Genomic DNA, 12,911 nt, shown 5'->3' on the forward strand with positions numbered 1-12,911 from the left:
ACAAAAAGGACCTACAGTAACCATGGGCGGGTCCTGGGGGCCTCGGACGCTTCCTGAGGGACCAGGAGTTTAAAAAGAGCTGGGCAGGGCTTCCCTGGTGGCGCAGTGGTTGAGAGTCTGCCTGCCGATGCAGGAGACACGGGTTCGAGCCCTGGTCTGGGAGGATCCCACATGCCACGGAGCAGATGGGCCCGTGAGCCACAATTGCTGAGCCTGCGCGTCTGGAGCCTGTGCTCCGCAACAAGAGAGGCCGCGACAGTGAGAGGCCTACGCACCGCGATGAAGAGTGGCCCCCGCTTGCCGCAACTGGAGAAGGCCCTCGCACAGAGGCGAAGATCCAACACAGCCATTAATAAATAAATAAAGCACACCTAGTATAGTGTAATTTAAAAAAAAAAAAAAAAAAAAAAAAGAGCTGGGCAAAAAGAGGGCTCTGATTTCCGCCCCCGCCGCCCCCCGTAAGCGCTCACGGGACCCTCACTGGGTGCTCCATCCCGGGCGCTACTCCTCAGCACTGCGGACACATCAGTGAACAACGCAGAGACCAGTCTCAATGCACCTGCGGCTGGCCTTCTAGAGAGGAAGACACGAAGCTGGCGGGCCAGTACCAGCCAGACGTGGCCAGGCCACGGTGTTCTCCGGCGCGTTGGGTGTGTGGGCGGCTGGCAGGGGCGGAAGGAGCTGCTGTCGGGAGGCTGGGTGGAGCGGCTGGCGGGCTCGGGGTGAACACACGGGGGCCCCGGAGGTCCAGTCTGGGTGGGGCAGGGCCTGAGCTACGCGCGAAGGGTGGGTCCTCAGTGGAGGGGGCTGCTGTGGGCGAGGGGAACCGGGCGGGTCTGGTGCAGGGAGTGGGAAGGCAGGGGCCCAGGGGCTGAGGCCCAGGACCGAGGCCCGACCGCAGGTGTCGGGACGTGGACCAGGCTCGGGGAGCCATGAGGGTGGAGCCAAGGGGCTGAAGCCGGAAGAGAGCCGATCCAGAGCAAGTAGGAGGGCGGGAAGGAGAGGAAGCCAGCGGACCGCTCCTCCCAGGGGCTGTGCGGTAAAGACAAGACAGGAAAGGCAGGGCCACGAGAGGGCTGGCCTTGTTTGGCCTTCCAAGCACGGGAGAGGAAAGCCTGGCGCGTTCCCAGGCAGCTGAGCTTGCCCAGGAACGGGGGTGTGGGGCCGGAGCGCTGCCCGGCACTGCCTGGGAACGTCCACCGGGACCAGGCCGGCAGGGGTGCCCAGCTCCGCGGGCTGCGCTGTGGGGATGGTGCGTCCCCGGGGGCGAGGGGATCACCGCCCCCACGAAGGGGCAAGGGGAGGAGGTGTTGGCAGGAGACAAGGGAGGCTACTGAGGCCGCTGGGTTTATAGTCAGGGGTTCGGGGAATTTCCTCCACTACAGAAAATACATTTTCAATAAAAATAAATGAATAACAATGGCAACTACTGTAAAATCAATTACTTATGAAACCATTCTCTTTGGTAGGATATATATTGGCATAAAACAATTAACGACATGTAATGGTTACCTATAAAAAATCTTTTTTTTTAGACTTTAGTTTTTTTTTTAATATTTATTTTATTTATTTATTTATTTATTTATTTAGTCTGCTCCAGGTCTGAGCTGCAGCACGTGGGGATCTTTGTTGTGGCACTCGAACTTCTTAGCTGCGACATGCGGACTCTTAGTTGCGGCACGCATGTGGGATCTAGTTCTCGGATCAGGGACTGAATGCGGGTCCTCTGCACTGGGAGCACGGAGTCCTAACCACTGGACCACCAGGGAAGTCCCCAAAAGTCATTTCTGATTGTTGTATCTCCTCGATGCCATATGCATCTGCACATATACATATAGGTGAAAAACTACTATATTCCTCAAACATTTTATTTTTATTTTATTTTATTTTTAATTATTTATTTAATTTATTTATGTTTGGCTGTGTTGGGTCTTCGTTGCTGTACGCGGGCTTTCTCTAGTTGCGGCGAGCAGGGGCTGCTCTTCATTGCGTGCACAGGCTTCTCATTGTGGTGGCTTCTCGTTGCGGAGCACGGGCTCTAGGCGCGTGGGCTCAGTAGTTGTGGCTCACGGGCTCTAGAGCGCAGGCTCAGTAGTTGTGGCGCACGGGCTTAGTTGCTCCGCCGCATGTGGGGTCTTCCCGGACCAGGGCTCGAACCCGTGTCCCCTGCATTGTCAGGCGGATTCTTAACCACTGCGCCACCAGGGAAGCCCTCAAACATTTTATTTTTAGAATTAAATTTAAAAAGGCAATGTTTTCCATAGTTTTGGTCTGGTGAGCAGGTTATTAAAAATCCCATTGAAAGGGGCACAGGTCATCAGAATCGGTACCAACCATCAGAACAGCCCCCAGCCATCAGAATGGGGTGCCAGCAAACTGAATGGATAGGCTGTTAACAGTTGTCACCACTCAACACCAGCCCTGTCTAATTCTGATAATCTACATATGCAAATTTTTTTTGCTTTTCTCTTTCAACATTATAACTCATTTTCATTTTTAAAATTTAAAATATTATTAAATACATACAATTTCTTTAAAAAGTATTAAAAGACTTCTGTAAAAACACAGTCCTTTGCTCCTCTTCTCCACACGCCCTAGTTCTGCTCCCCAGAAACAACCATTTTTAAATAATATGTTGTTTACAAATTTTACACAGTAAATGTTCATTTCCACTTAGGCTGGTTGAAGACTGACCTCTCTCACACTAACATGATCCTTTCCCTGCATTCTCACTATAATTACATCACGATTTTCAATAACCAGCTTATGTATTTTACCGCTGAGCCAGGTAGTGTATTATTATCACATTTCTTGTAAACCTTTAGTTTTTCCTGGGTTTACTAATTGAGCTACAATTTTATTTCTTTAGATTTCTATGTACTGAACATTCTGTTTTTCCAAATGTTCCTGTAAATCTTTCAAAGGCCCGGCAATAACTCTTCCACAAAGCAAACACACACCTATTGGCTCTGCCCCCTCCCTGCTCTCCCTAGAACCCGCCAGGCCTGGTGCAGAACTCTGACTCAGGACTTTCCTCGCCTGGCTGCATGCCACTTCCTGGATTCCATGCCTGCCTCTTTCTTGATTTAGTCCTTCATTTTGCTCTCCTAGTAGCACCAAGAAAGAGTGCTTGGGAAGATCATTTTTTGAGTCCTTGCATGCCTGAAAGTGTCTTCATTTTAGCCTCATACTTCATAGGTAGTTTGCTTGTTTAGGTACCTAGTATTGCTGTTGATAAGGCCAACACCATTAAAAAAATAAACATTATTTTGGAATAATTTTAGATTTACAGGAAAGTTGCAAAGATAGTATAAGGTTTCCTACACCCTTCACTCAGCTTCCCCTGTTCTTGACATCTTACATGATGACTACAGTACATTTGTCAACATTAAGGAAACAGCCTGGCACATTAACTCCACTCCAGACTTTATTTGGATTTCACTTTTTTTCCCTTCAAGTCCTTTTTCCCTCCCCGGATCCCATCCCGGAACCATGGTGCACTGTCGTGGCTCCTTCAGCTCCTCTGAGCTGCGGCAGTTCCTCAGTCTTTTTTTTTTTATGACTTGGACAGTTTTGAGGAGTACTGGTCAGGGGTTTTGTAGAACGTTCCTAAATGTGTGTTTGTCTGATGTTTTCCTCATGGTTGTACTGGGGTCATGAGTTCTAGGGAAGAATGCCACAGAGAAGCGCCCTTCTCGTCACACCCTATTAACAACAGTTTCCACCAATGATGTTCATCGTGATCACCTGGCCAAGCTAGCGTATAGGGCCAATACTATCCTAATTTCAGTTTTTTTAGATTGACCTGTTTGTTTTCATCTCCGGAAAATTCAATTTTGATTCCCAGTATTTTCACAATGATAATTGGCCTTGCCAAACTCCTGTGTAACATTTAGGATTTTTTTCTTTTCTTTTTAAAGGGTCACTATCTATTATAGTGCTGGATTGAACATCTTTCTACGTAACCTTTTTCTTTAGGGGGATTATTGCCTTAGGCTAAGCACACCAAAGTGAAAATTGCTGCACGCATCATAAACTGCTGGAGAGCTACACCCATGGAACCAAACATTTCTGTAAGCAGACAGAACTTCTCAACCCCCAGGGTTGGAGAGGGAGCTGGTCAGGGTTGGTCATGAGCAGGTGGACCCCAGAGGAGTTCTTGAAATAGACTAGGTCTTCCCAGACTATCTGGAGGAAGAGAGGGCGGGTCCTCTGAGGGGAGGCCCGGGACTTGTTCTGGAGATGGAAGAGGGCACAGAATCTGCACAAGAGAGCAGACGCTGACCTGCTCCTTGGTTGGGAGGTGACAGTAGCTCTCTGTGTGCAAGAGGAAATTTGGGAGTCATGATCACTGTTTTTCCTCTACTGATGGCAAGACAGAAACACGGAAAAGTGAAACAACTCTTTCATTGGGCAGGGCCCAAGAGGATGCTGGGAAGTACGGGTGTGACCCTATAGGTCTCAGCCCGCTCCTCACGTGCACGCTCATTCTATGGTTTGTGAGGCAGAGACGGGGCAGCCGCATCTGCTCTGTCTTCACCTCTCTCAGAAGCCACGTGAAGGCACGCCAGTATCCCAGAGGCCCTGGAGCAATGTCAGAAGAGGGCTTTCTCTGTGAAAAGAAACAGGCCTGACCTTTAGCTCAGTCAAGCCCCCTCCTCAGGGGATCACGTCTGGTGGAAACACAGGAAGATCTTAGGAGAGATCTCTTGTGAAGAACACACATCTGATGCTGACTTGCTCAGGGTCCCTGAGCCCCAGTTTCAAAGTGAGTGGGCTTTCTAGATCAGAAGAGACCAGGCGCCAGGTTCTGAGGGCAAAGCTGACAGTGTTTGTTGATGGGGTGAAAGGAGCTTGCAACTCGTCCAGACAGGCACCGGAGCCAGGACTCAGCTCGTAAAGTCTCGCCAATTCCTCCTCTCCCCGTCTCCACATATTTCTTCATGCCCCACCTTTTCTGAGTTAGTTTATATTTAAAAACAAAATAAAACTAAGAAAAACAGAGGCACCACTCCTCCCCCCACCCTTGGCCCCGGAAAAATGGCAGCTCCCAGGGTCTCTGTGTGGAGTTGGGCCTTGACCCTCCGTCTGACAAGAGTCTGGGTCTGAGATCCTGTTTATGACCATGGGGCCTTTTCATCTTGAGGAAGCAGTTTGTTGTCCCTTTCCAAAATAGCTGCTGCAGGAATCGGCTGTATTTTTAGGATGCAGGAAGGGCTTGGGACTGAACTTGTGCATTTTTTATGGCCTGCTAGTTTCCTATTGTCCTCAAAGACAGGTCTTCAGTCAGGTCAGAGGGAGTAAGAAGCATCACCTAGAATCAAGTGTCCCAGGGGTGAGAGTGCCCCGGTGGGTGTCCTCTGTCTTCCTGAAACTCCCTCTCTCCGTGGAGGATTTATTATCCTATGTTATGATTTCTCACCCACGGGCCTGGCCATTAGCAATATTACTTAACAAAACTAGAAAACAGTCCAATAAATTTCAGGAGAATTAAAAGCAAGGAGCTTGTTCTAAAACGAGACTCAAGTGAGAGTACCAGTTCAGCGTGTTTGTTGGACACTTGAGGACTTGTGGTTAAACCCAACATCATCCGGGATGAGAAGATTTAAGGCTAGGAGGAATTTCAGGCACAACAGGGACTGTGGAGTAGGAGTGTTCACAAGAGCGATGGCCAAGGACACCCAACCTCCCTCCTTGAGATACACAGTCATGAGGTGTGAAGGGCACACCCATCACAGGCACCAAGTGACAGAGGCTGGAGCAGATGCTGTAACAACAGGGAGAGATTGTGTCCTTTCCCCTGGTTCTAAGCAACGTGCAGTTCCAGTTTCAACAATGACCTTGGTCTTCCCTGCTCAGAATCCAGTAGCACTTGGACTTGGCACTGTGCAGGGGACTACCGATGTCATGCCTGGAGCGTGGTTCCCCGGCCCTTCCACTGAGAGTCACTGAACACTGCGCCTTGTGCAAGTGCCGATGCCTGTGGAGAGAGTAAATCGATGTCCTCCCCTAACGTGTGCTGGGTAAGCAGCCTGCAGACCTCGCTTCTCAGTAGTTAAGGGGCACATGCATCACCCGGGGATCTTGTTACTTAGATTCTGACAGCAGGTTAGGGAGGCCCCGGTTCTGCGCTTCTAACAGACTCCCAGGTGAGTCGATGCTGTTGGCTGGGGGCTGCACTTGGGTACCCAGGTGGTGATGGCAGCTCAGAGGGTGGACAACATCCCTTCCACGTGGAGAGTGCAGCCGCACTGCCAAAAGAAGACAAGTGGATGGGTCAGTTAACTTACAAGAGTGTCTAGTACACAGATGGAGGCAAGACCAGCTGAGACAGATGAAGTCTCAGCCCTTACGGAGTCCGCAGCCTGAAGAGGGGGCTGTGCTGGCAGGTACTCAGTCCTGACTAGGCCGGGGGGAGGGTCAAAGCCTCTGGCCTCCAGAGTCAAAGCGCAGCGAGCAGTGAGCCCACCCAAGACCGAGGCAGACAGGCCTGAGGGGCGGGTGGGCTCCTGCCAGAGAAGGGTTTACTGGCGGGGCTGGGGGAATCCTCCTCTGGGGCTTGAAAGAGAAGAAGGGTTTAGAAGATGGAGAAATGCTTGCCAGGTGCAGACTCCCTCCCTGCCCAGCACAGAGGCGAGAGGGGAGCCGCGTGCAGCCACGGTGGGGACCTCAGGCCTCCTTGCGTCCCGAGGGCAGAGGGAAGCCCAGCAGCCCCCCCCCACCCTTCCAGCTCTCTGAGGGCAGGCGGCCGCCCCTCATGTTCGGAGGTCTCTGGTGGCGGGAGACACCTCCCTCAGGGGCTTGCGGGCGTCGCCTTCCTTCCTGCGGAGGCTCGGCCTCATCACGAGCTCTGGGGCCTCTAGTTCCTGGACGGGGTACGAAGCCAGCGCGTCCACAGTCGTGCAGCCTCCACGCACACGTCCGTCTGTCCCACCTGCCTGTCCGGGCTCCTGCTGGGCCCGCGGCTGTCTTGACGCTCCGGGGCGGAGGAGACTCGTCGGGCCGCGTGTGGGGCGCACTGGCTCTGGGCCCTGCGCGCAGCTGGACGCAGGCTGGCGCGGGTGGAGCGCTCAGACCCCGCCTGGACAGGCGCGGGGGCCGCCGAGCTGCACGCGGCCTGCCCTCACTTCCTTACAGCGCGAGGGAGGAGGCCGCTGGGGCCTGAGCGCTCAGCGTCGCCTCAGGAGGCGGAACCTGCGTGGGACGGAGGACCGAGTCCCTCAGGGCAGGACCTGCTCGCCGCAGCCCGGGCCCAACCCGGCACCCAGCCTGCGGGAGGTGCCCCGCCTGCCTCGGGGGCATCCCAGCCGCTGCCGCGGCGCCAGGCGGCGCCACCAGGAGGACCTTCGGGGCTTTGCTGGGGGTCCCGGAGCTGAGGCTTTGGTTTGGTTCCAGCTGCACGGATTATTCCAAGCCCCCCAGGCGCTTCCGAGGGGCCCTGGGCGCAGGAGGGACACAGGGCTGTGGCTGTCCAGCGCGCGTGGGTGGGGGAGGAGGGGGGACAACGCGTTGTTTTTGCGGCGGTGGTCGGAGACGTCGTCGTGGGGGGGGACGTCATCGTAGGGGGGGGACACGTCGTCGTGGGGGGGACGTCGTCGTGGGGGGGGGACGTCGTCGTGGGGGGGACGTCGTCGTGAGGGGACATCATCCTGAGGGGACGTCATCGTGGGGGGGGGGACGTCATCGTGGGGGGGGGGGGACGTCATCCTGAGGGGAGACGTCATTGTGAGGGGACGTCGTCCTGAGGGGACGTCGTCGTGGGGGGACGTCGTCGTGGGGGGAGACGTCGTCGTGAGGGGACGTCATCCTGAGGGGACGTCGTTGTGGGGGAACGTCGTCGTGGGGGGGACGTCAGGAAGGGCAGGGGACACGTGCTCAGCCAGGGCACGCTGCGCAGGATGGCGTCCACGGAGAGCTTGTTTGGCGGCCCCGCGGCTAACGGAGCCCAAGGAGCCCAGAGCACTGCGCCTGTGCGTGTCCAGCGGGAGAGTGCGGACAGCCCGAGGGTGAGCGTTCGTTCGGGCGCGTGCTACTGTGCGCGTGCGCGGCCCCGCCCCACAGCGTGCGCTCTCTGCAGCGTCTGCTGGACGCCGCCCAGACTGCGGAGGTGGGCGGGCCGGGCAGCGCGCTCCACAGGGCGGAGGGAGGGTTCTGTGCCCTCCCGACCCCCGTTCCCCACCGTCAGCCACCTCTGAGATCGGGGCAGCGAAAGCCGAGACCTCGGGAGTCGAGGGCCGCCCCGAACGTGGCTGGACCCGAGTGTCCATTCCATCCCCCGCCAGTGAGGACGCCTGTTCTTTCTCCAGCTTCCAGGAAGGACAAGAGGGGCCAAGGTGGACGAGGGGGGACAAAGGGGGATGAGGGGGATGGGCGGGGGGACCATAGGGGGTGAGGCGGGACCAGGAGGACGGGGGCGGGGGCGACGAGGTGCGTAGAAGCCCAGGGGGCTCGGGCGTGCACGAGGTACCCGGCCCTCCTGCAAGCTCCTGCTCAGAACAGCGTTGAGAACACCGAGGAGGTGCGACGTGCTGCCCCCAAATGTGAAGTGAAGCCCTATTGCAGTAACCCGTCCTCCCTGAGAATGGGGAGTCGGGGAGGTGGAGAAGCTCCTCGGGGGGCAGTGCCTGGGCCCGCTGTGGGCTCCGGGAGGGCTGGTCACCTGCAGAGGATTGTCTTACCTTCCTGAGCAAACTGGCTTTGCTCCCGCTTGTCCCGAATGTAACGAGCAGCAGAAGGTCTTCCTGCAAGCGTCCAGCGTGACACAGGCCTGGGCAGCCCTCATCACCGCTCTGGGCCTCAGGGTCTCTGCTGGACAATGAAGCGCCCCGGACTCCCGTGTATCTGACTCTCTAGAAGTGGAACTGCCCGGTCAAGAGCAGTGACCTTTAACATTTGTAAAGCTGTTGTTCAATGGATCGTCAAAACGGATTGCACCAACTTCAACTCCCACTGGTGACAGTTCCAGTTTATTTAAGCACTTCAACTACAAAGTATCGATTTTTAATAATCTTAATGAATGAAAATGAATGAACGAATGAATGAAATTAATATAATGAATTAGTTAACTTAATGAATGAATGTTAATATAATGGTGAAAAGTTGTCTTACTCTATCAGTCTCTGTTGCTGCGTAACAGTCCAACCAAAAGCTTAGTGGCCTAAAGTGACAACCATTTTATTTCTGAGCCATTTGGGCTGGGCTCAGCTGGGCAGTTCTGGTGGCCTCACCTGGGGACCTCACACAGTGCCATTGTCTGGGCGGGGTGGGGGGGCGTCCCAGGAGTCTCACCTGCGGGGTTTGGCTATGCTCCACAAAGCTTCTCACCCTCCAGAAGGCAAAACTCACGCTCAGCCCACCTTGGCTTGCTGGCGTCCTGTTGGCCAAAGCAAGTCAGATGGCCAAGGCCTGGAGGAGGGGCCTGGTTCCGCAGGGCAGTGACGTACCTTCAGCCATCTGCCAGCCAGCCCTGATGGCATATCACATTGCACTTAATTTACTATTTGTGGGTTTATAGCATATTTTCTATGGTTATAGCTGTTTGTTCATCCATTTTCAGTGACAGTTTATATCTTTTGTTCATTTTTCTGTCACTCTGCTGCTCTTTTATTCATCTGTAGGTCTTATATCTGTTACTTCCTTTTCATATCCCTCAGTCTTGTTTCTGTGACTGGGACTGCAGAGTCTGTGGCCAGGGTGGCTTGCTCGCATGCCGTGGGCTGGGGCCTTCGTTCCCGTCCTCTTGAGGGTTCTCTCTACTTGGCGGCTGCCTCCACAGTGGGCGCTTTCAGCGGAGCTTTGTGACCTAGCCTTGGAAGTCTACTCCACCATTTCCGAAGTGTCCTGCCCATTACCTAGGCCAGCCCTACCCAGTGTGGGAGGGGGCTACGCGGGGTCAACCCCAAGGGTTGAGTAACTGGGGCCAGCCCTGAGGTTGGCTGCCACATCATCTAAGTTGCAAACAGTGAATATCTTCCCTTTTTTGTTCTTTCTCTTTCAACAAAGGTCACTGTCTACAGATCTGTCATCTTTTTATATGTGAATTCTCAGTTGGTATGCTAAGAAAGGCTTTTTTCACCTCAAGGTTATAAAAATTTCAGGCAACAGTTGAGAATCATCATAGAGGCATTTTTGTAATCTTTCCTTGTTTACATCTGAATAGTGATTATGGATCCTCAGGTCCACAATTCTATCCTTGGAACAAACCCAGAGGCAAGATAGTTTTATTATTCTCAATTTACATTTGGGGAAACTGAGGTTCAGGGTGATAAACTGATTTACTCATTCACAAAATGAGTCGGAGGCAAAGCTGAGACCATAGTTAATCCGTCAGTTGACAATTGTATGTTTAGGTGCTGAGTCAACCCTAGGCTCTCCTTCTGGCTGGTTGTAGGGTCTGTTCTTCTTCTGACTGGGCATGGAGGGTAAGATCGGGCACCTGTACTGCCAGTTTCCCAGAAGGGTGGGCTCCTAGGCTGGGTCTTGGGAGCTCCTGGCTGGGTCTTGGGAGCTCCTGGCCTCCAGAAGCCTTGTCAGCTGAGAACTCAGTTCCACCTTCAAGGTGGCTAAGATTTTGACCCAAGAGACAGTCTTCTCTGCCAGTCTCAGCGTCACTGTGGTATCTGGGCAGCCAGAGTGTGCATGCCTGAGTGCAGTCTGGGTCCTGCACACATACACACCTACACTCATTTTAGCTGGAAGCCTGCATTAAGATGACCATGTTACCAAGTGCCATATTCGACAGACCGGGTCGTGTGTTACTCCTGCTTGCTTCACATCTGAGTTTCTTCTTCCTACACATGCATCAGAACCAACCAGGAAATGCTTAGAGCAACACGTTAGGCTGGGGACCACAGACCCCAAAGCCGGTGTAGGAGTTTTGGGGTGGAGCCAAGCGTTTGGGACATTCAGAGTCTAACAAGACAGATTTACCACAAAGCCAGTGAAGTTTAAACTTCCCAGTCCCTTACTTGCACAGGCCCTTCTAAGACCCTGTAGTAATTTTATATTCATGATTTTGAATGTTCTTAACGAGGGGGCTCCCAAGTTATATGTTTCAGACGCTCCAAAATCTGGATCTGCCTCTGCCTTTAGGTGTGCAAGTCACGTTTAGATTTTTCTTTTTCTTACTTAGCTGTCTTCTTCCAGCCATAGCCTGTAATAGACATGGCAGATGGTTTTCATCTGATACGCTGATTTTAAATAACCTGGTTGGAGCTGCCTGGAGTGTAGAAGGATTCTGAGGAAGACTATTGCTCAGCAGCAAGAGGAGCAGGGACTGATTGGGAATGTCTGCCTGGGCTGTAGAAATAGGAGGCAGGTGCCAGCAGGTCAGGTTACTTATCTCCTGTATAGAATTCTGTTTACATTTTTTACAGTCTATAGACCAGGAGTGGGTAAATTTTTATCTGTAAAGGGCAGAAAGGAAATATTTTAGGTTTTCAAGCCATATAGTCTCTGTTGTAGGTGAAAGCAGCACTAGACAATTATGTGTGTTCCAATCACATTTTACTTACAAAAACAGGCTGCTGGCCACATTTGGCTCACACACCATGGTTTGCTGGCCTCTGCATTAGACTATTGGGATGATCCTTTACTCAACAGGATATCCATGCACAAACTCAAAAATGTGTATGAAATTGACTTTGTCTCAGCCAGAAAGACTTACTTAGTCTAGAGGACGACTATTCATCTCAGTCTTATTTAGGTACCTAATGTGCAGAATGGATTAGGCTGCAATTATTCACATTAAGTGGATTTTTGTTTGCAAAAGGATTTATGAGGGTTTTATTAAAGAAAGAGTTGTTCTTCCAGCACATGTGAATGTCTGTTTACTGTTTTACAGAGAGCCCAAGAGACAGAGAAACCAAATCTAAAACCTTTGGAGCCTCCCCACTTATAAGCCAACCAGAACTGAAAACAAAGGCAGGTTCCATGCAAGTCAATGAGAAAATAATTGCACCAAAATCCAATTTTCAAAACTGCCTCTGGTGGTCTGGTTCTGGGTAAAATGGAGTAATTGCACCCGCCCTGCCACTGCTGCTGATTGCAGCTACCTTGACCTTGACGGGCTTGAAGCAGCAGTGAGGGAGTCTGAAAAGTAAGTCACTTAACTGGCAGTGAGCTTACCTTTTTTCCTCTCTGTTGTCCCCAGCTTTACTGACTGTAGCCTCAAGCTGAATAGTGGACACGGGACAGATGGAAAGAACCCAGAAGCCTCTAGTCCTGGTTCATGGAGCAGGAGAGGTGACTCTTAATGTCCACGCAGCGTGGAAACCCTGTTTTTCCCTTGTCTTCGTATCTTCTGTTCTTTGGCCCCAAGCTGTCCCTTGGTAGCTGCTGTGGCAACAACAGCAAAAGGAGCCTCCACACCAGGTGCTCTAGAGAATGGGACCTTCCTTTCTGCCTTGAGGGCTGAGGTGACAGGAGGGCACATGAACGCCACTGCTCTGTCCTCTCTGTCCTTTGGGCACTTGGCCCCAGGTGCAGGTGCTGCCCAGGCCCCAAACTGGCCTGTGTGTGGGGTACACATGCAACAGACCTGCAGAAGCTTGAAAATTGAACTGACATTAGAACCACAGCCCACAGAAGGCAGGTTGGAACTTGTAGCTTGAATCCAGCCAGATCAACCTCCGGCTAACTCAAAAATAACATTCTCCAGAGTATTTAAAGAAGATTCAAAGTCTCATGACATAATACTCAAAAGGTTTAGGATATAATAAAATGTTTACTTGGCACATGGAGAATCAGGATAATCACAACTATCATGGGAAAGAACAAATCAACAGATCTCAATGCTAAGAGGACAAAGATGTCGGAATTATTTGAGAAAGACTTTAAAGTAGCCACTATGAAAATATTCTAACAAGTGAACACTCACGGATGGAAAGGTGGGAAGTCTCAGCAAAGGAATA

The sequence above is a fragment of the Balaenoptera ricei genome, chromosome 12 (assembly GCF_028023285.1).
Source record: "Balaenoptera ricei isolate mBalRic1 chromosome 12, mBalRic1.hap2, whole genome shotgun sequence".
NCBI classification, from domain to species: Eukaryota; Metazoa; Chordata; class Mammalia; order Artiodactyla; family Balaenopteridae; genus Balaenoptera; species Balaenoptera ricei.